The sequence below is a fragment of the Triticum aestivum genome, chromosome 2B (genome assembly GCF_018294505.1).
Source record: "Triticum aestivum cultivar Chinese Spring chromosome 2B, IWGSC CS RefSeq v2.1, whole genome shotgun sequence".
NCBI lineage: Eukaryota > Viridiplantae > Streptophyta > Magnoliopsida > Poales > Poaceae > Triticum > Triticum aestivum.
Window position 1 is genome coordinate 505,128,404 of NC_057798.1, and position 25,907 is coordinate 505,154,310.

Here is a 25,907-nt window from a genome sequence, read left to right on the forward strand (position 1 = left end):
GGGGGGGGGTCTATCTTCACCCTTGAAGATCGCTAAGCGGAAGTGTTTATCAACGTGGTTGATGTAGTCGTACACCTTCACGATCCGCCCGATCAAGAACCGAACGTACGACACCTCCGCGTTCAACACATGTTCAGCTTGATGACGTCCTCGCCTTCTCGATCCAGCAAGACAACGAAGTAGTAGATGAGTTCCGGCAGCACGACGACGTGGTGACGGTGTTGGTGAAGAACAATCTCCGTAGGGCTTCGCCTAAGCACTATGGAAACTATGACGGAGGATAAACTAGAGGGGACGGGGTTGCCGGCTCACGGCTTGGTGTTTCTTGATGTCTCTTTGGTGCTAGCCCTGCCCCTCTATTTATATGTTGAGCCTTGGGGTCGAAAATTGGAGTAAAAGCCTCCACAAAGTCGGTTTCACCCGAAAGGCAAGAGTCCTTCTCGGACTCCAGGGCCAGACGCCAGGGTTCCCGGCGTCTGGACCCAGACACCAGGGACCCTGGCGTTTGGCCCCCGGACTCCGGAAAACTTCCTTTTGCGCTTTCCAAAAACATCGTGGGCTTTCCCCTTTGCCCAAATAAAGTGTTCTCGTACCTAAACATTTCGGGAAACATCCGGAACCCCTTCCGGTGAATTCCGGAACCCTTCAGGAGACCAAACACCATTATCCCATATATCAAACTTTATCTCCGGACCATTCCGGAGTTCCTCGTCATGTCCGTGATCATATCCGGGACTCCGAACAACATTCGGTCACCAACATACATAACTCATATAATACTATATCGTCAATGAACGTTAAGCGTGCGGACCCTACAGGTTCGAGAACTATGTAGACATGACCGACACACTTCTCTGGTCAATAACCAATAGCGGAACCTGGATGCCCATATTGGCTCCTACATATCGGTCGAACCGCATAACAACATACATTGTTCCCTTTGTCATCGGTATGTTACTTGCCCGAGACTCGATCGTCGGTATCTCAATACCTAGTTCAATATCGTTACCGGCAAGTCTCTTTACTCGTTTCGTAATACATCATCCCACAACTAACTCATTAGTTGCAATGCTTGCAAGGCTTATATTGATGTGTATTACCGAGTGGGCCCGGAGATACCTCTCCTACAATCGGAGTGGCAAATCCTAATCTTGAAATATGCCAACCCAACAAGTACCTTTGGAGACACCTATAGAGCACCTTTATAATCACCCAGTTACATTGTGATGTTTGGTTGCACACAAAGTGTTCCACCGGTAAACGGGAGTTGCATAATCTCATAGTCATAGGAACATGTATAAGTCATGAAGAAAGCAATAGCAACATACTAAACGATCAAGTGCTAAGCTAACGGAATGGGTCAAGTCAATCACATCATTCTCCTAATGATGCGATCCCGTTAATCAAATGACAACTCTTTGTCCATGGCTAGGAAATATAACCATCTTTGATTAACGAGCTAGTCAAGTAGAGCCATACTAATGACACTCAGTTTGTCTATGTATTCACACATGTATCATGTTTCCGTTTAATACAGTTCTAGCATGAATAATAAACATTTATCATGAAATAAGGAAATAAATAATAACTTTATTATTGCCTCTAGGGCATATTTCCTTCAGGTTTCCCGTACAGAGGAAAGATCTTCGAGGAAGATAACCTTGTATAAGAAAGAATTGTTTGAAGTTCTTGCATGACTTAGCTTTTTTTTGTCGTCACAAGAACGTTTGCTGCATCCGATGGCGGGGCTGCTCGCTTGGTCGTCTTCTTCGTTGAGGGCCATGGTGACGAAGAACTGCCAGGCCAACTACTAGACCAGATTCTCACAATTGCGCGCCCCCTACCTGGCGCACCAAAGATGTCGGTGGGAAATGACACCTATGGGATCACGCGGATCCCTTCTACGGTTGCCGGGGCGCAGGGTTGTGAGAAGAGCAGGATTAACAATCAGCACAAGGATCGTTTACCTAGGTTCGGGCCGCGAGGATGCGTAAAACCCTAGTCCTGCTTTGGTGGATGTATTGAGTGTTCTTGAGCTCTTGAACTAGCTATGGTGGCTGCATGGTTCAAAAGAGCCGAATCCCCCTCCAGTATGCCATGGGCCTCCTTTTATAGTCGAAAGGGGCTGCCACTGTGGCACACAGGAGGTGGAAAGGCCTACAGTGCTATGAGCTTATCGCTCGCATTATAGGACAAGACGCATTTAATGTGTAACTTAGGTGTCCTCTTGCTTTATTAGGGACGGGAACGAGGTGGCGCGGTGGTGGAGCCTTCATGAAATCTGCATGCTGCCACGCATGCGCGTGCTGAGTTGCCTGGAAGCCGCATGTTGCCACGCAGGTGCCTGCCTAGCTGGTTGAGCTGGCACCTGCATGTGAACGGTGGTGGGGACTTGGTTGGTGAGGGCCTGGCTGTGGCCCCGCTGACACCCTTGGAAAGGGACTCGCCGGGTGGCTCGGCAAGGGTCTTGCCGTGGCACGCTGCTGTCCTCGGCAAGGGTCTTGCCGGGGGTCTTGCGGGTTTCCTTGGCTAAGGTCCTACCAAGGATCACCGTCTTCTGATCCTCATCTGATCTCATATGTTCTTTGTCTTCACAAAGATCTGCATGTCACCATGGAGGTGCCTCCCGAGCCCTGGCCCAACGTGGTTGATGGTGTTGGAGGTCGTGGGTTCAAGGGTGGCTTACTCCGCTGGTGGGCAAGCCGCCTTGGCAAGGGTCTCGCCGGGGCCGCTGAGGCTGCCCTGGCAAGGGTCTTGCCGAGGAAACCTACTTCGCCCATTTGCTCTGTGTGATCTTGGCCTTCCCCTTTGCCTTGCTTAGTGTGGCCGTGGCCATGCGGCTCCGACTGTCTGTGCACTTAGTAAGGGGTACAAAATAGAACCCCTATTTTAGTACACCAACACCATCACTAAGTTACTAGAACTTCATGATGAACTATAGTATGCAAGGGATGACGAAAATGATTCCTGAGCTCTTCGTGATACTGAAATCAACAAAGGTAGAAATCAAGAAAAATCATCAAGAGTTGATGATTAAACAAGATCACTAGTTGCAAGAAAAGGGCAAAGGGAAAGAAAGGAAACTTCAAGAAGATTGGCAAGCAAGTTGTCACTCCCGTAAAGAAGCCCAAAGCTGGACCAAAGCCTGAAACTGAGTGCTTCTACTGCAAAGGAAACAGTCACTAGAAGCGGAAATGCCCTGAATATTTGGTGGATAAGAAGAATGGCAAAGTGAACAAGGGTATATTTGATATACAGGTTATTGATGTGTACCTTACTAGTGTTTATAGTAGCCCCTGGGTGTTTGATATTTGTTCGATTGCTAAGATTAGTAACACGAAACAGGAGTTACAGAATAAACAGAGATTAGGTGAGGATGAAGTGATGATGTGTGTTTGAAGTGGTTCCAAGATTGATATGATCATCATCTCACACTCCCTATACTTTCGAGATTAGTGTTGAACCTAAATAAATGTTAATTGGTGTTCGCGTTGAGCATAAATATGATTAGATCATGTTTATTGCGATACGATTATTCATCTAAGATAGATAATAAATTGTTATTCTGTTTACATGAATAAAACCTTCGATGGTTATACACCCACTGAAAATAGTTTGTTGGATCTCGATCATGGTGATACACATATTCATAATATTGAAGCCAAAAGATGCAAAGTTGATAGTGATAGTACAACTTATTTGTGGTACTGCCATTTGGGTCATATCGGTGTAAAGCGCATGAAGAAACTCCATAAAGATGGGCTTTTGGAATCACTTGATTATGAATCATTTGATACTTGCGAACCGTGCCTTATGGGCAAGATGACTGAAACTCCATTCTCCGGAACAATGGAACAAGCTACTGACTTATTGGAAATAATACATACCGATGTATGCGGTCCAATGAGTGTTGAGGCTCGTGGCGGGTATTATTATTTTCTTACCTTCACAGATGATTTGAGCAGATATGGGTATGTCTACTTAATGAAGCACAAGTCTGAAACATTTGAAAAGTTCAAAGAATTTCAGAGTGAAGTGGAGAATCATCGTAACAAGAAAATAAAGTTTCTACGATCTGATCGTGGAGGAAAATATTTGAGTTACAAGTTTGGCCTTCATTTAAAACAATGTGGAATAGTTTCACAGCTCACGCCACCTGGAACACCATAGCGTAATGGTGTGCCCGAACGTCGTAACCGCACTTTATTAGATATGGTGTAATCTATGATGCCTCTCACCGATTTACCAAATATCGATTTGGGGCTATGCATTAGAGAGAACTGCATTCACTTTAAATAGGGCACCATCAAAATCCGTTGAGATGACGCCTTATAAACTATGGTTTGACAAGAAACCAAGGTTGTCGTTTCTTAAAGTTTGGGGCTGCAATGCTTATGTGAAAAAGCTTCAACTTGATAAGCTTGAAACTAAATTGGAGAAGTGCTTCTTCATAGGATACCCAAAGGGAACTGTTGGGTACACCTTCTATCACAGATCCGAAGGCAAGATCTTTGTTGCTAAAAATGAATCCTCTCTAGCGAAGGAGTTTATCTTGAAAGAAGTGGGTGGGAGGAAAGTAGAACTTGATGAGGTAGTTGTACCTTCTCCCCTATTGGAAAGTAGTTAATCACAGAAATCAGTTCCTGTGATTCCTACACCAATTAGTGAGGAAGCTAATGATGGTGATCATGAAGCTTCAGATCAAGTTACTACCGAACCTCGTAGGCCAACCAGAGTACGGTCCGCACCAAAGTGGTACGGTAATCCTATTCTGGAAGTCATGTTACTAGACCATGATGAACCTACGAACTATGAGGAATTGATGGTGAGCCCAGGTTCCACGAAATGGCTTGAGGCCATAAAATCTGAGATGGGATCCATGTATGGGAACAAAGTGTGGACTTTGATGGATTTGCCCGATGATCGGCAAGCCATAGAATATAAATGGATCTTCAAGAGGAAAACAGAAGCTGATAGTAGTGTTACTATTTACAAAGCTCGACTTTTTGCAAAAAGATTTTCGACAAGTTCAAGGTGTTGACTACAATGAGATTTTCTCAACTGTAGTGATGCTTAAATCCGTCCGAATCATGTTAGCAGTTGCCATATTTTATGAAATATGGCAAATGGATGTCAAAACTGCATTCCTTAAATGGTTTTTTCTTAAAGAAGAGTTGTATATGATGCAACCAGAAGGTTTTGTCGATCCAAAGGGTGCTAATAAAGTGTGCAAGCTCCAGCGATCCATTTATGGACTGGTGCAAGCTTCTCGGAGTTGGAATAAACGCTTTGATAGTGTGATCAAAGCATATAGTTTTATACAGACTTGTGGTGAAGCCTGTATTTACAAGAAAGTGAGTGGGAGCTCTGTAGCATTTCTAATATTATATGTGGACAACATATTGTTGATTGGAAATGATATAGAATTTCTGGATAGCATAAAGGGATACTTGAATAAGAGTTTTTCAATGAAAGACCTCGGTGGAGCTGCTTACATATTGGGCATCAAGATCTATAAAGATAGATCAAGATGCTTGGTAATATTTTTCAATGAGTAAATACCTTGACAAGTTTTTGAAAGAGTTCAAAATGGATCAGTCAAAGAAGGAGTTCTTGTCTGTATTACAAGGTGTAAAGTTGAGTAAGACTCAAAGCTCGACCACAGAAGAAGATACAAAGAGAATGAAAGTCATTCCCTATGCCACATCCATAGGTTCTATAAAGTATGCTATGCTGTGTACCAGACCTATTGTGTACCTTGTCATGAGTTTGGCAAAGGAGTACAATAGTAATCTGGAAGTAGATCACTTTACAGCGGTCAAAATTATCTTTAGTGAGGACTAAGGAAATGTTTCTCGGTTATGGGGGTAATAAAGAGTTTGTCGTAAAGAGTTACGTTGATGCAAGCTTTTACACCGATCCATATGACTCTAAGTCTCAATCTGGATACGTATTGAAAGTGGGAGAAATTAGCTGGAGTAGCTCCATGCAGAGCATTGTAGAGAAAGAATATTTGCAAAATACATACGACTCTGAATGTGTGAGACCCGTTGACTAAACTTCTCTCACGAGCAAAACATGATCACACCTTAGTACTCTTTGGGTGTTAATCACATAGCGATGTGCACTAGATTACTGACTCTAGTAAACCCTTTGGGTGTTGGTCACATGGTAATGTGAACTATGGGTGTTAATCACATACATATGTGAATTGTTGGTGTTAAATCACATGGAGATGTGAACTAGATTATTAACTCTAGTTCAAGTGGGAGACTGAAGGAAATATGCCCTAGAGGCAATAATAAAGTTATTATTTATTTCCCTATATCATGATAAATGTTTATTATTCATACTAGAATTGTATTAACCGGAAACTTAGTATATGTGTGAATACATAGACAAAACATAGTGTCCCTAGTATGCCTCTACTTGACTAGCTCATTAATCAAAGATGATTATGTTTCCTAACCATAGACATGTGTTGTCATTTGATGAATGGGATCACATCATTAGGAGAATGATGTGATGGACAAGACCCATCCGTTAACTTAGCATTATGATTGTTATAGTTTCATTTCTACTGCTTTCTTCATGTCAAATACATATTCCTCAGACTATGAGATTATTCAACTCCCGGACACCGGATGAATGCCTTGTGTACTATCAAACGTCACAACGTAACTGGGTGATTATAAAGATGCTCTACAAGTATCTTCGAAGGTGTTTGTTGGGTTGGCATAGATCGAGATTAGGATTTTTCACTCTGAGTATTGGAGAGGTATCTCTAGGCCCTCTCGGTAATGCACATCATATGAAGCCTTGCAAGCAATGTGACTAATGAGTTAGTTGCGGTATGATGCATTACAGAATGATGATATAGTACTACATGAGTTATGTATCTTGGTGACCGAATGTTGTTTGGAGTCTCGGATGAGGTCACGGACATGACGAGGAGCTCCGGAATGGTCTGGAGGTAAAGATTCATATATTGGATGATATGGTTAGGCCAAGGGGTCAGGCCCACGGGGCGATAAGTCGATGCAAAAGGAGTTTTGCAGAGGCCAGGGGGCCAAATGCCAGAGACCTTGGCATCTGGCCTAGGCTAGACACCGAGGCCCATGGCATCTGGGCCAGATGCCAAGGATTGTGGCATTTGGTCCTGGAGTCCGAGTGGGACTCTAGCCTTTCGGGCAAAACCAACTTTGAGGAGGCTTTTGCTCCAAGTTTCGACTCCAGGGCTCAACATATAAATAGAGGGGCAGGGCTAGCACCAACGATACATCAAGAAACACCAAGCCGTGTGCCGGCATCCCCGCCCCCTCTAGTTTATCCTCTGTCTAGTTTCTGTAGTGCTTGGATAAGCCCTGCGGAGATTGTTCTTCACCAACACCGTCACCACGCCGTCGTGCTGCCGGAACTCATCTACTACTTCGCCCGTCTTGCTGGATCAAGAAGGCAAGGACGTCATCAAGCTGAACATGGAGGTGCCGTACATTCAATACTTGATCGGGACGGATCGTGAAGGTGTACGACTACATCAACCGCGTTGTTATAACGCTTCCACTTTCGGTCTACGAGGGTACGTAGAAAACACTCTCCCCTCTTGTTGCTATGCATCATCTAGAGATAGACCTTGCGTGATCGTAGGATTTTTTTTGAAATTACTGCATTCCCCAACATGAAGCAATAGAGGCGCACGGGGTCGACGGCGGCGACGGGTGACACAAACCGATCAAGCATAGATTAGAAGACCAAAAAGAAAACACCGATCAAAGCGACCGGTGAGAGAGACAAACCCAGATCAAAAGATTGGAAAGAAGACTCCCTAGGACAACCGGTCAACATGACAGGCGGACGAACCCTAGGTATGGGCGGCGTGGCCCCCGACGGCTGTCATGGTGGCTGACCGCCCTAGGGGCGGCGCGTGGAGCAAAGCGTCGGGCAGTGGCTAGGGTTGGATCGATTAGACAAATACCATGTTAGAAGGGAATTCCTAATAATCACGATACTCGACAAGGTGAATACAGACCATTAATCACGCTCTGGCCCAGACGTCAGAGTGAATCAATAGGAATGAAATATTTCCTCCTTATTGGTAAAGGATGCATTATTACGAGTCTACATAACAGATCATGTTCAGTTAAGATTGGTATTTGCATCCTCCACCATAGGAATGCCGTGCCAGGGTCTCCTTGAAGGAAATATGCCCTAGAGGCAATAATAAAGTTGTTATTTTATATTTCCTTATATCATGATAAATTTGTATTATTCATGCTAGAATTGTATTAACCAAAAACTTGATACATGTGTGGATACATAGACAAAACACCGTGTCCCTAGTAAGCCTCTACTAGACTAGCTCGTTGATCAAAGATGGTTCAGTTTCCTAACCATAGACATGTGTTGTCATTTGAGAAATAGGATGACATCATTAGGAGAATGATGTGATGGACAAGACCCATCCGTTAGCAGAGCATATTCATCATTTAGTTTTATTGTTATTCCTTTCTTCATGTCAAATACATATTCCTCCGACTATGAGATTATACAACTCCTGGATATTGGAGGAATACCTTGTGTGCTATCAAATGTCACAACGTAACTGGGTGATTATAAAGATGCTCTACAGGTATTTCTGAAGGTGTTTGTTGGGTTGGCATAGATCGAGATTAGGATTTGTCACTCCGAGTATCGGAGAGGTATCTCTGGGCCCTCTCGGTAATGCACATCATAAGAAGCCTTGCAAGCAAAGTGACTAATGAGTTAGTTGGAGGTTGATGCATTACAAAATGAGTAAAGAGACTTGCCGGTAATGAGATTGAACTAGGTATGAAGATACCGACGATTGAATCCCGGGCAAGTAACATACCGATGGACAAAGGGAATAATGTATGTTGTCATAACGGTTCGACCGATAAAGATTTTCGTAAAATATGTGGGAGCCAATATGAGCATCTAGGTCCCGCTATTGGTTATTGACCGGAGAGGTGTCTTGGTCATGACTACATAATTCCCAAACCCATATGGTCGCACGCTTAACGTTTGTTGACGCTAGAGTAGTATTGGGATATTTGACCAGTGGTAACCAAATGTTGTTCGGAGTCCTGGATAAGATCCTGGACGTCATGAGGAGTCTCGGAATGGTCGAGAGGTAAAGATTTATATGTGAAGTCATATTTTGGGTTCCGGAAAAAGGTGCTGTTTTTTCGGTTGTGTACCGGGAAGCTTCCAAAAGGTTCCAGAGGATTCCGGAGGGGTACGGAAGTCCCCAAGTGGGTTCACCACGACCCAAGGGCTAGCATTGGCTGCGGGATGTGCCCTGGCCTTATTAGGCTAGGCGCACCATGTCCTCAAAATCCCATATGTCTAGGGAAGGCAAAAAAGGAAGGAGTCCTATTAGGAATAGGATTGGACTTGGAGTCCAAGTCCTCTCCCCCTTAGCTGCACCCTAGGGCTTGAAGGGGATGTTTCCCACGCCCCTCCACCTATATATAGTGGGGAGGTGGCGCCCCAAGAGGATACACGAAGCCCTTGGCGCCCCTCTCTCTCTCTCGTTACTCCGTAGTTCCATCGCCTCGTCCCGGTGATGCTTAGCAAAGCGCTGTCGATGCTCCACCACCACCATCACCACTGCGTCGTCGTGTTGGTTGTGATCCCATCTACTTCTCCTCTCCCGCTTGCTGGATCAAGAAGGAGGAGACATCATCAAGCCGCATGTGTGCTAAACTCGGAGGTGCCGCCCGTTCGGCACTAGATCGGTTGGATCGTGATCGGATCGCGAAGAGTACGACTATATCAACCGCGTTGATAAACGCTTCCGCTTAGCGATCTTCAAGGGTATGAAGATGCTCTTCCCCTCTCATTGCTATGAATATCCTAGATAGATCTTGCATGAGCGTAGGAATTTTTTTGAGATTGCATGCTATGTTCCCCAACAGTGGCATCCGAGCCAGGTCTATGCGTAGATGATATGCACGAATAGAACACAAAGAGTTGTGGGAGGTGATCGTCATACTGCTTACCACCAATATCTTATTTTGATTTGGTGGTATTGTTGGATGAAGCGGCCCGGGCCAAGCTTACATGACCACGTTCATGAGACCGGTTCCACCAACAGACATGCAACTAGTATTGCATAAAGGTGGCTGGCGGGTGTCTGTTTCTCCTACTTTAGTTGAATCGAATTTGACTGCTGCAGGTCCTTGTTGAAGGTTAAAACAACAAACTTGATAAATCACCGTTGTGGTTTTTGTGCCATAGGTAAGAACGGTTCTTGCTAGAAGCCCGTAGCAGCCACGTAAAACTTGCAACAACAAAGTAGAGGACGTCTAACTTGTTTTTGCAGGGCATGCTTGTGATGATATATGGTCAAGACATGATGTGATATACGTTATTGTATGAGATGATCATGTTTTGTAAAAGTTATCGGCAACTGGCATGAGCCTTATGGTTGTCTCTTTGTTGTATTACATGCAAACGCCATGTAATTGCTTTACTTTATCACTAAGCGGTAGTGATAGTTGTAGAAGCAATAGTTGGCGAGACGACCACGACGCAACGATGGAGATCAAGGTGTCGAGCTGGTGACGATGGAGATAATGATGATGCTTTGGAGATGGAGACCATATCATGTCACATATTTTAATTGCATGTGATGTTTATCTTTTATACATCTTATTTTGCTTAGTATGACAGTAGCATTATAAGATGATCCCTTAACTAAAACTTCAAGGTATAAGTGTTCTCCTTGAGTATGCACCGTTGCGACAGTTCTTCATGCTGAGACACCACGTGATGATCGGGTGTGATAGGCTCTACGTTAAAAAAAACGGGTGCAAGACAGTTTTGCACATGCGGAATAGTCGGGTTAAACTTGACGAGCCTAGCATGTACAGACATGGCCTCCGAACACTGGAGACCTAAAGGTCAAACGTGAATTATATAGTAGATTTGATCAACATAGAGATGTTCACCATTGATTACTACTCCATCTCACGTGATGATCGGACATGGTTTAGTTGATTTGGATCACGTATCATTTATATGACTTGAGGTATGTCTATCTAAGTGGGAGTTCTTAAGTAATTTGATTAATTGAACTTAATTTATCATGAACTTAGTCCTGATAGTATTTGCAAATTATGTTGTAGATCAATAGCTCATGTTAGCTCCCCTATGTTTTTTGATATGTTCCTAGAGAAAACTAAGTTGAAAGATGATAGTAGAAATGATACGGACTGGGTCCATGATATGAGGATTATCCTCATTGCCGCATAGAAGAATTATGTCCTTAAAGCACCGCTAGGTGACAGACCTATTGCAGGAGAAGGAGCTGACTTTATGAACATTTGGCAAGCTCGATATGATGACCACTTGATAGTGTAGTGTGCCATGCTTTACGGCTTAGAATCGGAGCTTCAAAGACATTTTGAATGCCACAGAGCATATGTGATTTTCCAAGAGATGAAATTGGTATTTCAGACTCATGCCCGTGTCGAGAGGTATGAGACCTCAGACAAGTACTTTGCCTACAAGATGGAGGAGAATAGCTCAGCTAGTGAGCATGTGCTCATAATGTCTGGGTAGTACAATCACCTGAATCAAGTGGGAGTTAATCTTCCAGATAAGATAGTGATTGACAGAGTTCTCTAGTCACTATCACCAAGCTACTAGAACTTCGCGATGAACTATAGTGTGCAAGGGATAACGAAAAAGATTCCTGACCTCTTCGTGATGCTGAAATCGGCAAAGGTAGAAATCAAGAAAGAACATCAAGTGTTGATGGTTAACAAGACCACTAGTTTCAAGAAAAAGGGCAAAGGAAAAGAAAGGAAATTTCAAGAAGAATGACAAGCATGTCGTCACTCCTGTGAAGAAGCTCAAAGCTGGACCTAAACCTGAAACTAAGTGCTTCTACTCCAAAGGAAATGGCCACTCGAAGCGGAACTACCCTAATTATTTGACGGATAAGAAGGATTGCAAAATGAACTAAGGTATTGATACGTCTCCAACGTATCTACTCCCTCTGTCCGGAAATACTTGTCGGAGGAATGGATGTATATAGATGCATTTTAGTTCTACATACATCCATTTCTATCCATTTTTGCGACAAGTAATTCTGGACGGAGGGAGTATAATTTATGAAGTATTCATTCCATGTTTACAATAATTTTATATGGTTTTGGTACGATTTTCATGGAACTAACCCGGACTGACGTTGTTTTCAGCAGAACTACAGTGGTGTTGTTTTTTGTGCAGAAATGAAAGTTCTCCAAATGAGCTAAAACTTTTTGACGATTTTTTGGAACAAAAGAGACCCCCGAAGCTTCGTGGAAGGACCAGAAGGTGCAGGAGTAGGGCACAAGACACCGGGGCACGCCTAAGGGGACGGGCTTGCCCCGGTGGTTTGTGCTCACCTCGAGGCCCATCTTCGCGTGAAACCGATGCCAAAAAAATCCTATAAATAGAGAAACCATTAGAAAGAACCCTAGATTGGAAGTTTCGCTGCCGCAAGCCTCTGTAGCCACGAGAAACCAATCAGGAGCCCGTTTCGGCACCCTGCCGGAGGGGGAGATCATCACCGGAGGCCATCTTCATCATCCCTATGGTATCCATGATGTGGAGGGAGTAGTCCACCCTCAGGGCTGAGGGTTTGCACATGTAGCTATGTGTTTAATCTCTCTCTCTCTCGTGTTCTTGAGATGTCACGATCTTGATGGACCGCGCGCTTTGTTAATATAGTTGGATCATATGGTGTTTTCTCCTCTATATCTTGTTGTGATGAATTGAGTTTTCCCTTTGAGATTTCGTTCTTATCTAATTGAATACTTTTATGTATTTGAGAGCACTTGATATATGTCTTGCATATGAATACTCGTGGTGACAATGGGTTATCGTATTGATTCACTTGATATGTGTTTTGGCACTCAACTCGTGGATTCCTAGGGTGACATTGGGGTAATCTATGCATAGGGGTTGATGCACGTTCTCGTATTTGTTTCTCCGGTAGAAATCTTGGGGCACTCTTTGAGGTTCTTTGTGTTGGATTGAGTATTATGAATCTGAAATTGTTTGATGCATGTCATATAATCAACTCACGGATACTCGCGGTTGCATTGGAGTATCTAGGTGACATTAGAGTTGGTCGATGTGTATCATATGGTGTTATTTTAGTACGAACTCTTGGATAGATCGAACAAAAACAATATATTTGTGTTATTTTAGTATGAACTCTTGAATAGATCGAACGGAAATAATAGCTTTGTGGTGGTTTCGTACCCTACAAACAATTTCTTCTTATGTTCTCTGCTAGATAAGAACTTTGGAGTGATTCTTCATCGCTCGTTGAGGGATGGTTATATCATCCAATTATATTAGCATTGTTGAGAGATTGCACTAGCGAAAGTATTGGCCCTAGGCCTCATTTTCAGGCATTGCAATACCATTTGTGCTTTGTTTTATCAATTGCTACCTTGTTGTTTTTATTGTTCTTACTACAAAAACCAATATCTACTATCCATATTACACCTGTATCACCATCTCTTCGCCGAACTAGTGCACCTATACAAATTACCATTGTATTTGGTGTGTTGGGGGACACAAGAGACATTTTATTATTTGGTCGCAGGGTTGTTAGAGAGAGACCATCTTCATCTACACCTCCCACGGATTGATAACCTTAGGCCATCCACTTGAGGGAAAATTGCTACCGTCCTACATAACTTTGTGCTTGGAGTCCCAACACGTGTCTACAACAATAAAGTTGCATAATAGACATCAAGCCCTTTTCTTGCGCAGTTGCCGGGGAGGTGGGTGCTTGAAGGTATATCTTTAGGTCTTGCAATTGAATCTTTTAATTTCTTGTTTTATCACTTGTTTGGTTTGTAAAGAGAAAACTACCAAAAAGTGGAATTGAGGTGGCATCATATTGTTCATCTTTATAATGTCTTTCGTGAAAATGATGGAAAGGAAAATTGTGATCAATTTTTAGAAGAAGAATGCTATAAAATGTTTTGCATAGAATCCATGAATGATGAGCATGATTGCAATGTTGCTAGTATGAATTCTTTGAATGTCCATGATGCCAGTGACATGCAAAGCCATAAGCTTGGGGATGCTATATTTGATGAAGATGATATTTTTAGCCCCCCATGTTTTGATGAGAAAATTTATTATGATGATAGCATGCCTCCTATTTATGATTATTATATTGATAAAAGTGGATTTGGAGAGGTCATGACTTTATTTAATGTTGAATGCACTATTTTAGAAGAGGTTTCAATTGATTATGATGAGAATAAAGTTTCTATGTATGATGATTATGGTGATGACATGTATGCTATAAAGAGTAATGATAACCATGAAACTTGTCAGCATGATTTTAATTTTCAATCCCAAGATATTTATTTTGTTGATTTGCTCCCAGAACTATTCATGAGAATAAATTTGCTTATGTGGAGAGTAGTAAAAATTCTATGCTTATGTATCATGAAAATAATGCTTTATGTGATAGCTATATTGTTGAATTCATTCATTATGCTACTAAAAATTATTATGAGAGAGGAACATATGCTTCTACATATCTCAATAATATCAAGTTTCCTCTCTTTATGTTGAAATTTTTAAGTTGCACTTGTTTTACTTTCCTATGCTAGTTGGTTCTTGTTCCCATAAGTTGTTTGGTCACAAAATCCCTATGAATAGGAAGTGGGCTATACTTAAATTTTCTTGCCTTGTGATTCATGATGCTCTTGTTATGTTTCAATTCTTATCTTTTATGTGAGCATCATTGAACTCTTCATGCCTAGCTAAAAAGGCATTAAAGAAAAGCACTTGTTGGGAGGCAACCCAACACTTTTACTTACTGTTTTTGTGTGTTCACATGATTATTCTACTGTAGTAATAATGTTTTATTGCTTTTGTTTCAATAAAGTGCCAAGTAAAGCCTTTGGTATAGTGTGGATGATAGTTGACTTGAATCTGTGCAAAAACAAAAACTTTTGCGCTCAGTCCAGGAATTTGTAAAATTCACTGGAATGTGCTTTTGATCTGATTTTTTTATAGGTGATATATATACAAATTATCTACGTTGTTCTAATTTTTCAGAATTTTTGGAGTTACGGAAGTATGGTTGGAGTACAAATTACTCCAAACTGTTCTGTTTTTGACAGATTGTGTTTTCAATGCTTAGTTTGCTTGTTTCCTAGTTTCTATGGATTATATTGCTCAATATAAATTGTGGAAATGATATGCTACAGTAGGCATTGAGTGGAAGCAATTATGAATCTTGTCTTTGACAGTGCCAAAAGTGAAATGGTTTGCTCTTTATCATACTAACCTATCTCACAAGGTTCCGTTAAGTTTTGCGTGATTGAAGTTTTCAAGTTTTGGGTGAGATGTTGATATGAGGAGAATAAGCAGTGACAATACCCTAAGCTTGGGGATGCCCAAGGCACCCCCAAGGTAATCTTCAAGGAATATCCAAGCAACTAAGCTTGGGGATGCCCCGGAAGGCATCCCCTCTTTCATCTCCAACATTATCGGTAACCTCATTTGGAGCTATGTTTTCATTCGTCACATGATATGAGTTTTGCTTGGAGCGTCATTTTCTTTTGTTAGGATTTGCTTTCTGTTAACTAGAATAATGTTTTTCATCTTTTACTTCAATAAAAAAGTCAAGTATAGCCTTTGCCATGCTTATATTGCGAGTCTACTTGTGGCTGTTTCAAAACAGAAAGTTTGTTGTTGTTGCAAAAATTCTCTAGAAAAGTCAGAATGTGATAATTTGTTGAAACTTTTTTGCATAGTAAGCTATAATAAATTTTCAACAGTGTGGTAATTTTTCAGAATTTTTGGAGTTAGGGAAGTATGATGAATATTGCACTCTTTATAGACTGTTCTGTTTAGACAGATTGCTGTTATGTTTGCATTGTTTGCATATGTTTGCTTGCTTAATGATTCTATTTGAGGATATGAGTATTAAATATGCAGAGGCTTTTAGTAGGCAATGTTAAATAATAATTTAGTAATTTGCTACAGTAGAGAATGATAGGGTTTTGCATTGATTTATACTAACTTACCTCACGAGTTCTTGTTGAGTTTGTGTGGATGAAGTTTTTGAGATTTAGGAAAACCATGATATGAGAGGAATTAAGGAGATACAAGAGCTCAAGCTTGGGGATGCCCATGGCATCCCAAGGTAATATTCCAAGAAGTCTCAAACATCTAAGCTTGGGGATGCCCCGGTAGACACCCCACCTTTCTTCTTCAACAATTATCAGTTAGTATTGGTTGAGCCTAAGTTTTTGCTTCTTCACATGAGTGGTGCTATTCTTGGAATGCCATTTTATTTTGTTTTGCTTGCTGTTTCAATAAAGTACTTAGATCTGAAAGTTTTTAAATAACAGAGAGTCCACAATCAGCTACCTATTTACTTAACTACTCGCATGATCTTCACTTATATCTTTTTGGAGTAGCTTGTCATTTACTCTTGTGCTTCACTTATCTCCTAAGAGTAAATTGTTGAGTGAATTGAATATCATGAATTTGAAATTATATGTTCATATCATGCCTAGTAGTAGCTTCACATTCGGTTTAGAAAGTGAAATCTTTTGAAGCTTGACAATCACAATATTGGTCATAGAAGCAATTCATGAATGATTAGTATACGGAAGAGAACTTTCACATGCAAATATATTATCTTGGAAATATTCTATGATTGTGAATACCCATTAATTATTTTTAAACTTGAGCAAATTAGTTGAAGTTGGACAAGGTAGACAACGTAATGAGTTATGGTTGTCTATATTTGCATAGAAGTTATATTGTCATAGATCCTCCAACATGTGGTGTTTGCCTAAGATCTTTTGCTAGCCAAAAATTCGTACTCCCTCAGACCGGAAATACATGTCAGAGAAATGGATAAAAATAGATGTATCTAGAACTTAAATACGTCTAGATACATCCATCTCCGCGACAAGTATTTCCGGACGGAGGGAGTACTAAGTAGAGATACTACTTGTACATCCAAAAACCCTTAAACCTAGTTTCTTGCCATGAGTGTCCACCATAACTACCTATGGATTGAATAATATCCTTCAAGTAAGTTGTCATCGGTGCATAAAGCAATAAAAATTGCTCCTAAATATGTTTGATCTTTTATTGTAAGGGAAAATTGAGCATTGTACGAACTTGTGATGGCAAAGTAATAAAAGCAACGAACTGCATTATAAAGGTTGGTATCATAAGGGGCAATATAATGTGACGTTCCTTTGCATTAAGAGCTTCGGCATCCAAATAAAAAGCACATGCCAACCTCTGCTTCCCTCTGTGAAGGGGCTATCTTTTACTTTTCAGTATTTACTTCTATGCAAAGAGTCAATAGTATGAATTCTCATTTCCAGCCCAATTATTCTCTAGTTGGAAAGCATCATGTGGTGGGGAAATATCTAGGCACATATGACCAGTCAAATATATTTGCTCATGATTTATTATTATGGACAATTATATCTATGATAAATGAGTTGGGAGGCAAAACATTAAGCCCCTATCTTTCTCTGTGTTCGATGGATGCCATTTGTTCTAAGAATATGCTTTGAGTAGTAGCAATCATGGAAGACTATATGATGATTAAGTATGTGGAGCTTTTACACAGACTCTGTTGAATAAGTTGAATCGCAATTGTTTGGTGACTAAGAATATAGGTTGTTGAGTTGCAGGAGAATTCATTGTTTGAACCTTAACATGTGAATTGGTTGCTACTTAACCATGATGAGTTTTATGAGAAAGAATTTCTATTATGATGCTATGAAAAGTGATTGAAATTATCACTGATCAAACTTGTGCAGTTTGCTAGCATTCACACTTCATAAATTATTTCTTTTATCATTTACCTACTCGAGGACGAGTAGGAATTAAGCTTGGGGATGCTAATACGTCTCCAACGTATCTATAATTTATGAAGTATCATGCCATGTTTACAATAATTTTATATGGTTTTGGTATGATTTGCATGGAACTAACCCGGACTGACGATGTTTTCAGCAGAACTACCATGGTGTTGTTTTTTATGTAGAGATGAAAGTTCTCCAAATGAGCTGAAACTTTTTGATGTTTTTTTGGAACAAAAGAGACCCCAGAAGCTTCGTGGAAGGACCAGAAGGTGAAGGAGGAGGGCACAAGACATCGGGGCGTGCCAAAGGGGTCGGGCTTTCCCCGGTGGGTTGTGCTCACCTTGAGGCCCATCTTCACGTGAAACCGACACCAAAAAATCCTATAAATAGAGAAACCATCAGAAACAACCCTAGATCGAAAGTTCCGCCGCCGCAAGCCTCTGTAGACACGAAAAACCAATCGGGAGCCTGTTCCGGCACCCTGCCGGAGGGGGAGATCATCACCGGAGGCCATCTTCATCACCCCTATGGTCTCAATGATGAGGAGGGAGTAGTACACCCTCGGGGTTGAGGGTTTGCAGCGGTAGCTATGTGTTTAATCTCTCTCTTTCCCTCTCTCTCTCTCGTGTTCTTGAGATGTCACAATCTTGATGGATCACGGGCTTTGTTAATATAGTTGGATCATATGGTGTTTTCCCCTCTCTATCTTGTTGTGATGAATTGAGTTTTCCCTTTGAGATTTTGTTCTTATTGGATAGAATACTTTTATGGATTTGAGAGGACTTGATATATGTCTTGCATATGAATACTCGTGGTGACAATGGGGTATCATATTGATTCACTTGATATGTGTTTTGGCACTCAACTGCAGATTCTCGAGGTGACATTGGGGTAATCTATGCATAGGGGTTGATGCATGTTCTCGTCTTTGTTTCTCCGGTAGAAATATTGGGACACTCTTTGAGGTTCTTTGTGTTGGATTGAGTATTATGAATCTGAAATTGTTTGATGCATGTCGTATAATCAACTCATGGATACTCGCGGTGGCATTGGAGTATCTAGGTGACATTAGAGTTGGTTGATGTGTATCATATGGTGTTATTTTAGTACAAACTCTTGGATAGATCAAACGTAAAGAATAGCTTTGTGTTATTTTAGTACGAGCTCTTGAATAGATTGAACGGAAAGAATAGCTTTGAGGTGGTTTCGTACCCTGCAAACAATTTCTTCTTATGTTCTCCGCTGGATAAGAACTTTGGAGTGATTCTTCATCGCACGTTGAGGGATGGTTATATCATCCAATTATATTAGCATTGTTGAGAGATTGCACTAGCGAAAGTACATGCCCTAGGCCTCATTTTCAGGCATTGCAATATCCTTTGTACTCCGTTTTATCAATTGCTACCTTGCTGTTTTACTGTTCTTACTACAAAAACCAATATCTACTATCCATATTACACTTGTATCACCATCTCTTCGCCGAACTAGTGCACCTATACAAATTACCATTGTATTTGGTGTGTTGGGGACACAAGAGACTTTTTATTATTTTGTTGCAGGGTTGTTTGAGAGAGACCATCTTCATCCTACACCTCCCATGGATTGATAATCCTTATGTCATCCACTTGAGGGAAAATTGCTACTGTCCTAAAAAACTCTGTGCTTGGAGGCCCAACACGTGTCTACAAGAATAAAGTTGCGTAGTAGACATCAGGTATATTTGATATACATGTTATTGATGTGTACCTTACTAGTGCTCATAGTAGCCCCTGGGTATTTGATACCTGTTCGGTTGCTAAAGATTAGTAACTCGAAACAGGAGTTGCAGAATAAATGGAGACTAGTTGAGGGTGAAGTGATGATGTGTGTTGGAAGTGGTTCCAAGATTGATATGATCATCATCACACATTCCCTATACTATCGGGATTAGTGTTGAACCTAAATAAATGTTTTTGGTGTTTGCGTTGAGCATGAGCAAGATAGTATCGTGTTTATTGCAATACGACTATTAATTTAAAACATAGAATAATTGTTATTCTGTTTACATGAATAAAACCTTCTATAGTCATATAGCCAATGTTAATGGTTTACCGAATCTCGATCGTAGTGATACACATATTCATAATATTGATGCCAAAAGATGCAAAGTTCATAATGATAGTGCAACATACTTGTAGCACTGCCGTTTAGGTCATATTGGTGTAAAGCGCATGAAGAAACTCCATGCTGATGGGCTTTTGCAATCACTTGATTATGAATCATTTGATACTTGTGAACCATGCCTCATGGGAAAGATGACTGAAACTCCATTCTCGGGAACAATGGAGCAAGCCAATGACTTATTGGAGATAATACATACCGATGTATGCGATCCGATGAGTGTTGAGGCACGCGACGGGTATTGTTATTTTCCGACCTTCACAGATGATTTGAGCAGATATGGGTATATCTACTTAATGAAACACAAGTCTGAAACATTTGAAAAGTTCAAAGAATTTCAGAATGAAGTGGAGAATCATCGTAACAAGAAAATAAAGTTTCTACGATCTGATCACGGAGGCGAATATTTGAGTTACGAGTTTGGCCTTCATTAAAACAATGTGGAATAGTTTCACAACTCACGCCACCTGGAACACCATAGTGTAATGGTGTGTCCGAACGTCATAACCGTACTTTATTAGATATGGGGCGATCTATGATGTCTCTTACCGACATAATTTTGGGGTTATGCATTAGAGATAGTTGCATTCACGTTAAACAGGGCACCGTCTAAATACTATGAGATGACACTGTATGAACTGTGGTTTGGAAATAAACCTAAGCCGCAGTTTCTTAAAGTTTGGGGATGTGATGCTTATGTCAAAAAGGCTTCAGCCTGATAAGCTCGAACCCAAATCGGAGAACTGCGTGTTCATAGGATACCCTAAGAAAACAATTGGGTACACCTTCCATCATAGATTCGAAGGCAAGATCTTTGTTGCTGAGAATGGGTCCTTTCTAGAGAAGGAGTTTCTCTCGAAAGAAGTGAGTGGGAGGAAAATAGAACTTGATGAGGTAATTGTACCTTCTCTCAATTTGGAAAGTAGCTCATCAGAGAAATCTGTTCCCGTGATGCCTACACCAACTAGATAGGAAGCTCATGATGATGATCATGAAACTTCAGATCAAGTTACTACCGAACCTCGTAGGTCAACCAGAACACGATCAGCACCAGAGTGGTACGGTAATCCTGTTCTAGAAGTCATGTTACTAGACCATGGCGAACCTACGAACTATGAATAAGCTATGATGAGCCCAGATTACGATAAATGGCTTGAGGCCATGAAATCTGAGATAGGATCCATGTATATGAGAACAAAGTGTGGACTTTGGTGGACTTGCCCAATGATCGTCAATCCATAGAAAATAAATGGATCTTCAAGAAGAAGACTGACGCTGATGGTAATGTTGCTGTCTATAAAGCTCAACTTGTCGCAAAAGGTTTTTGACAAGTTCAAGGAGTTGACTACGATGAGACTTTCTCACCCGTAGTGATGCTTAAGTCTGCCCGAATCATGTTAGCAATTGCCGCATTTTATGATTATGAAATCTGGCAAATGGACGTCAAAACTGCATTCCTTAATGGATTTCTTAAAGAAGAGTTGTATATGATGCAACCCGAAAGTTTTGTTGATCCTAAAGGCGCTAACAAAGGTGCAAGCTCCAACAATCCATCTATGGACTGGTGCAAGCAACTCGGAGTTGGAATATACGCCTTGATGAGGTGATCAAAGCATATGGTTTTATACAGACTTTCGGAGAAGTCTCTATTTACAAGAAAGTGAGTGGGAGCTCTATATCATTTCTAATATTATAAGTGGATGACATATTATAGATTGGAAATGATGTAGAATTTCTGCATAGCATAAAAGGATACTTGAATAAAAGTTTTTCAATGAAAGACCTCGGTGAAGCTACTTATATATTGGGCATCAAGATCTATGGGGATAGATTGAGACACTTAATAGGACTTTCATGAAGCACATACCTTGACAAGATTTTGAAGAAGTTCAAAATGGATCAGTCAAAGAAAGGGTTCTTCCCTGTGTTGCAAGGTGTGAAGTTGAGTAAGACTCAAAGCCCGACCATGAAAGAAGATAGAGAGAGAATGAAAGTCATTCCCTATGCCTCAGCTATAGGTTCTATAAAGTATGCCATGCTGTGTACCAGACCTATTGTGTACCTTTCCATGAGTTTGTCAAGGGGGTACAATAGTGATCCAGGAGTAGATCACTAGACATCGGTCAAAATTATCCTTAGTTACCTAAGAGGACTAAGGAAATATTTCTCGATTATGGAGGTGATAAAGAGTTCGTCGTAAAGAGTTACGTCGATGCAAGCTTTTACAATAATCTAGATGACTCCTAGTCTCAATCTAGATATGTATTGAAACTGGGAGCAATTAGGTAGAATAGCTCCATGCAGAGCATTGTAGACATAAGAAATTTGCAAAATACGTACGAATCTAAATGTGGCAGACACATTGACTAAACTTCTCTCACAAGCAAAACATGATCACACCTTAGTACTCTTTGGGTGTTAATCACATGGCAATGTGAACTAGATTATTGACTCTAGTAAATCTTTTGGGTATTGGTCACATGGCGATGTCAACTATAGGTGTTAATCACATGATGATGTGAACTATTGGTGTTAACATGGCGATGTGAACTAGGTTATTGACTCTAGTGCAAGTGGCAGACTGAAGGAAAGATGCCCTAGAGGAAATAATAAAGTTGTTATTTTATTTTTTCCTTATATCATGATAAATGTTTATTATTCATGCTAGAATTGTATTAACTGGAAACTTGATACATGTGTGGATACATAGACAAAACACCATGTCCCTAGTAAGCCTCTACCAGACTAGCTCATTGATCAAAGATGGTTAAGTTTCCTAACCATAGACATGTGACGTCATTTGATAAACGGGACCACATCATTAGGAGAATGATGCGATGGACAATACTCATCCATTAGCATAGCATATTGATCCTTCAATTTCATTGCTATTGCTTTCTTCATGTCAAATACATATTCCTTCGACTATGAGCTTATGCAACTCCCGGATACTGGAGGAATACCTTGTGTGCTATCAAACGTCACAACATAACTGGGTTATTATAAAGGTGCTCTACATGTATTTCCAAAGGTGTTTGTTGGGTTGGCATAGATCGAGATTAGGATTTTTCACTCTGAGTATCAAAGAGGTATCTCTCGACCCTCTCGGTAATGCACATCATAAGAAGCCTTGCAAGCAAAGTGACTAATGAGTTAGTTGCAGGATGATGCATTACGAAACGAGTAAAGAGACTTGCCGATAACGAGATTGAACTAGGTATGAAGATACGAATGATCGAATCTCGGGCAAGTAACATAGCGATGGACAAAGGAAATAATGTATGTTGTCATAACGGTTCGACCGATAAATATCTTCGTAGAATATGTGGGAGCCAATAGGAGCATCCTGGTTCCGCTATTGGTTATTGACCGGAGAGGTGTCTCGGTCATGACTACATAATTCCTAAACCCGTAGGGTCGCACACTTAACATTTGTTGACGCTAGAGTAGTATTGGGATATTTCATGAGTGGTTACCAAATGTTGTTTGGAGTCCCGGATGAGATCCTGGACGTCACTAGGAGTCTCGGAATGGTCGAGAGGTAAAGATTTATATGGGAAGTCATATTTTGGGTTGTGGGAAAAGGTGAAGTTTTTTTGGTATTGTACCGGGAAGCTTCCAGAAGGTTCGGGAGGGGTACAGAAGTCCCCAAGTGGGCTCACGATGACCCAAGGGCTAGCATGGGCTACGGGGAAGTGCCCTGGCCTTATTGGGCTAGGCGCACCAAGTCCTCAAAAGCCCATATGGCTAGGGAAGGCAAAAAAGGAAGGAGTCCTAGTAGGAATAGGATTGGACTTGGAGTCCAAGTCCTCCCCCCTTAACTCAACATGGCACCCGCAGGGTTTGGGTATGGGTATTACATGCCCAAACCGGCACCCGTCTTAAAATTTTCTGCCCATACCCGTACCCGCACCTCGGGTTTCAAACTGTTCCCATACCCATACCCGGTCGAGTACGGGTAATACCCACGGGTTAAAATACTCAGCTAGGCGAGTATATTTGAGCATTTATATTTCAACGTTTGGACATATATTGACAGCATTTTAGCATGCACACATATAAATACAACATTTCAGCACACATATAGAACATCTCGGCACATATATTTTAGTATTTTAGCACAGATATACAACATTGTTAGCACATTTATACAACATTTCTGCACATTTATATAACATTTCAGCATATATGCGCAACATTTTAGCACATAACACCAAACCAACATGACACAAAAGTAGGGGGTAGCGCATTTTGGAGTGGGAATTCGGAGGGTGAGGGCGTGGTTGCGTGTCTGGTTAACTTAGGATTTTTTTTAATCTATGTTGATGACATATGGGACCTACTTGATAGGGTGTTTTATTATACGGGTTTGCGGGTTCATGAGTATGGGTATTGCCATCCCGTACCCGTACCTGCCTTACCCGTTGGTATATTTTTTCCTATTAAGAGACCCATGGGTATTTGTATTTCCCATACCCAAACCTTAATGGGTTTTTTACCCGCCGGGTTTGCGCATATTGGGTATCCATTGCCATGTTGATCCTTAGCTGTGCCCTAGGGCTTGTAGGGGTTGTTTCCCACGCCCCTCCACCTATATATAGAGGGGAGGGGGCGCCCTAAGATGATACACCAAGCCCTTGGCGCCCCCTCTCCCCCGTTACTCCGTAGTTCATTCCACCGCCTTGTCCCGGCGACGCTTAGCGAAGCGCTGTCGGTGCTCTACCACCACCACCACCACCACACCATCGTGTTGGTTGTGATCCCATCTACTTGTCCTCTCCCGTTTGCTGGATCAAGAAGGAAGAGACTTAATTGAGCCGCATGTGTGCTAAACTCGGAGGTGCCGTCCGTTCGACACTAGATCAGTTGGATCGTGATCGGATCGCGAAGAGTACGACTACATCAACCGCGTTGATAAACACTTCCACTTTGCGATCTTCAAGGGTATGAAGATGCTCTTCCCCTCTCGTTGCTATGCATCTCCTAAATAGATCTTGCGTGAGCATAGGAATTTTTTTGAAATTGCATGCTATGTTCCCCAACACAGCTTGGGTCCGTCCTGTGTAGCCACTCCCAGCAAAATCGAAACGCAATTTCCTGTAGGCGTAAGTCTTTGACTCCCAGACATCCAAAACATGTCGGACGACACACGGTGTCCGAAGCCACAAGACATTGCCCGTCGTTAACTTTCTCTTTCCTGACCAAACTGTTTTTTAACAGCCTAATCAAGATCAAGTTGAGAGATGCCGAGAGTGTGATGTTTTGGACGGACCGTTGGATACACAGTTCCACGGTCGGCGAGATTGCCCCACTCATCTTGGAGATGGTGAGCACGCGTGCACGTATTAGAAGAACAGTCAAACAAGCCTTGATTGAGAATGCATGGACAAAGACGTGCAGGGTGACATATCATTTACCGCAGACATGCAACTTGCCAATCTTTGCCTTGCCATCGCTACGATACCGAGAAATGACTAGCAGCCGGACCAGTTCTTATGGCCGGCGGATAAATCATGGAATTACACTGCTAGGTCAGTGTACCAAAGGTTATGCATGGGCTTGGTGCAATCTCCGACCGCGGAATGCATCTGGAGGAGTTGGCCCCCCTTATGTTGCAAATATTTTCTTGGCTCACGGTGCAGTACCATAGTGGACTTTGGACAGGCGTGCCAGGCACGGCCTTCAAGAAGAACCTTCTCCATGCTTCACGTGCTTACAAGAAGAAGACAATGTGGATCAAATCTTGGTGCAATGCTTCTACGCGTGGGAGGTCTGGCACCAATTCTCGACTCTTTCGAGCTAAACATTCAGTTGCCGTCCCCCAACTCTACATTTACCGACTGGTGGCTAGAACAA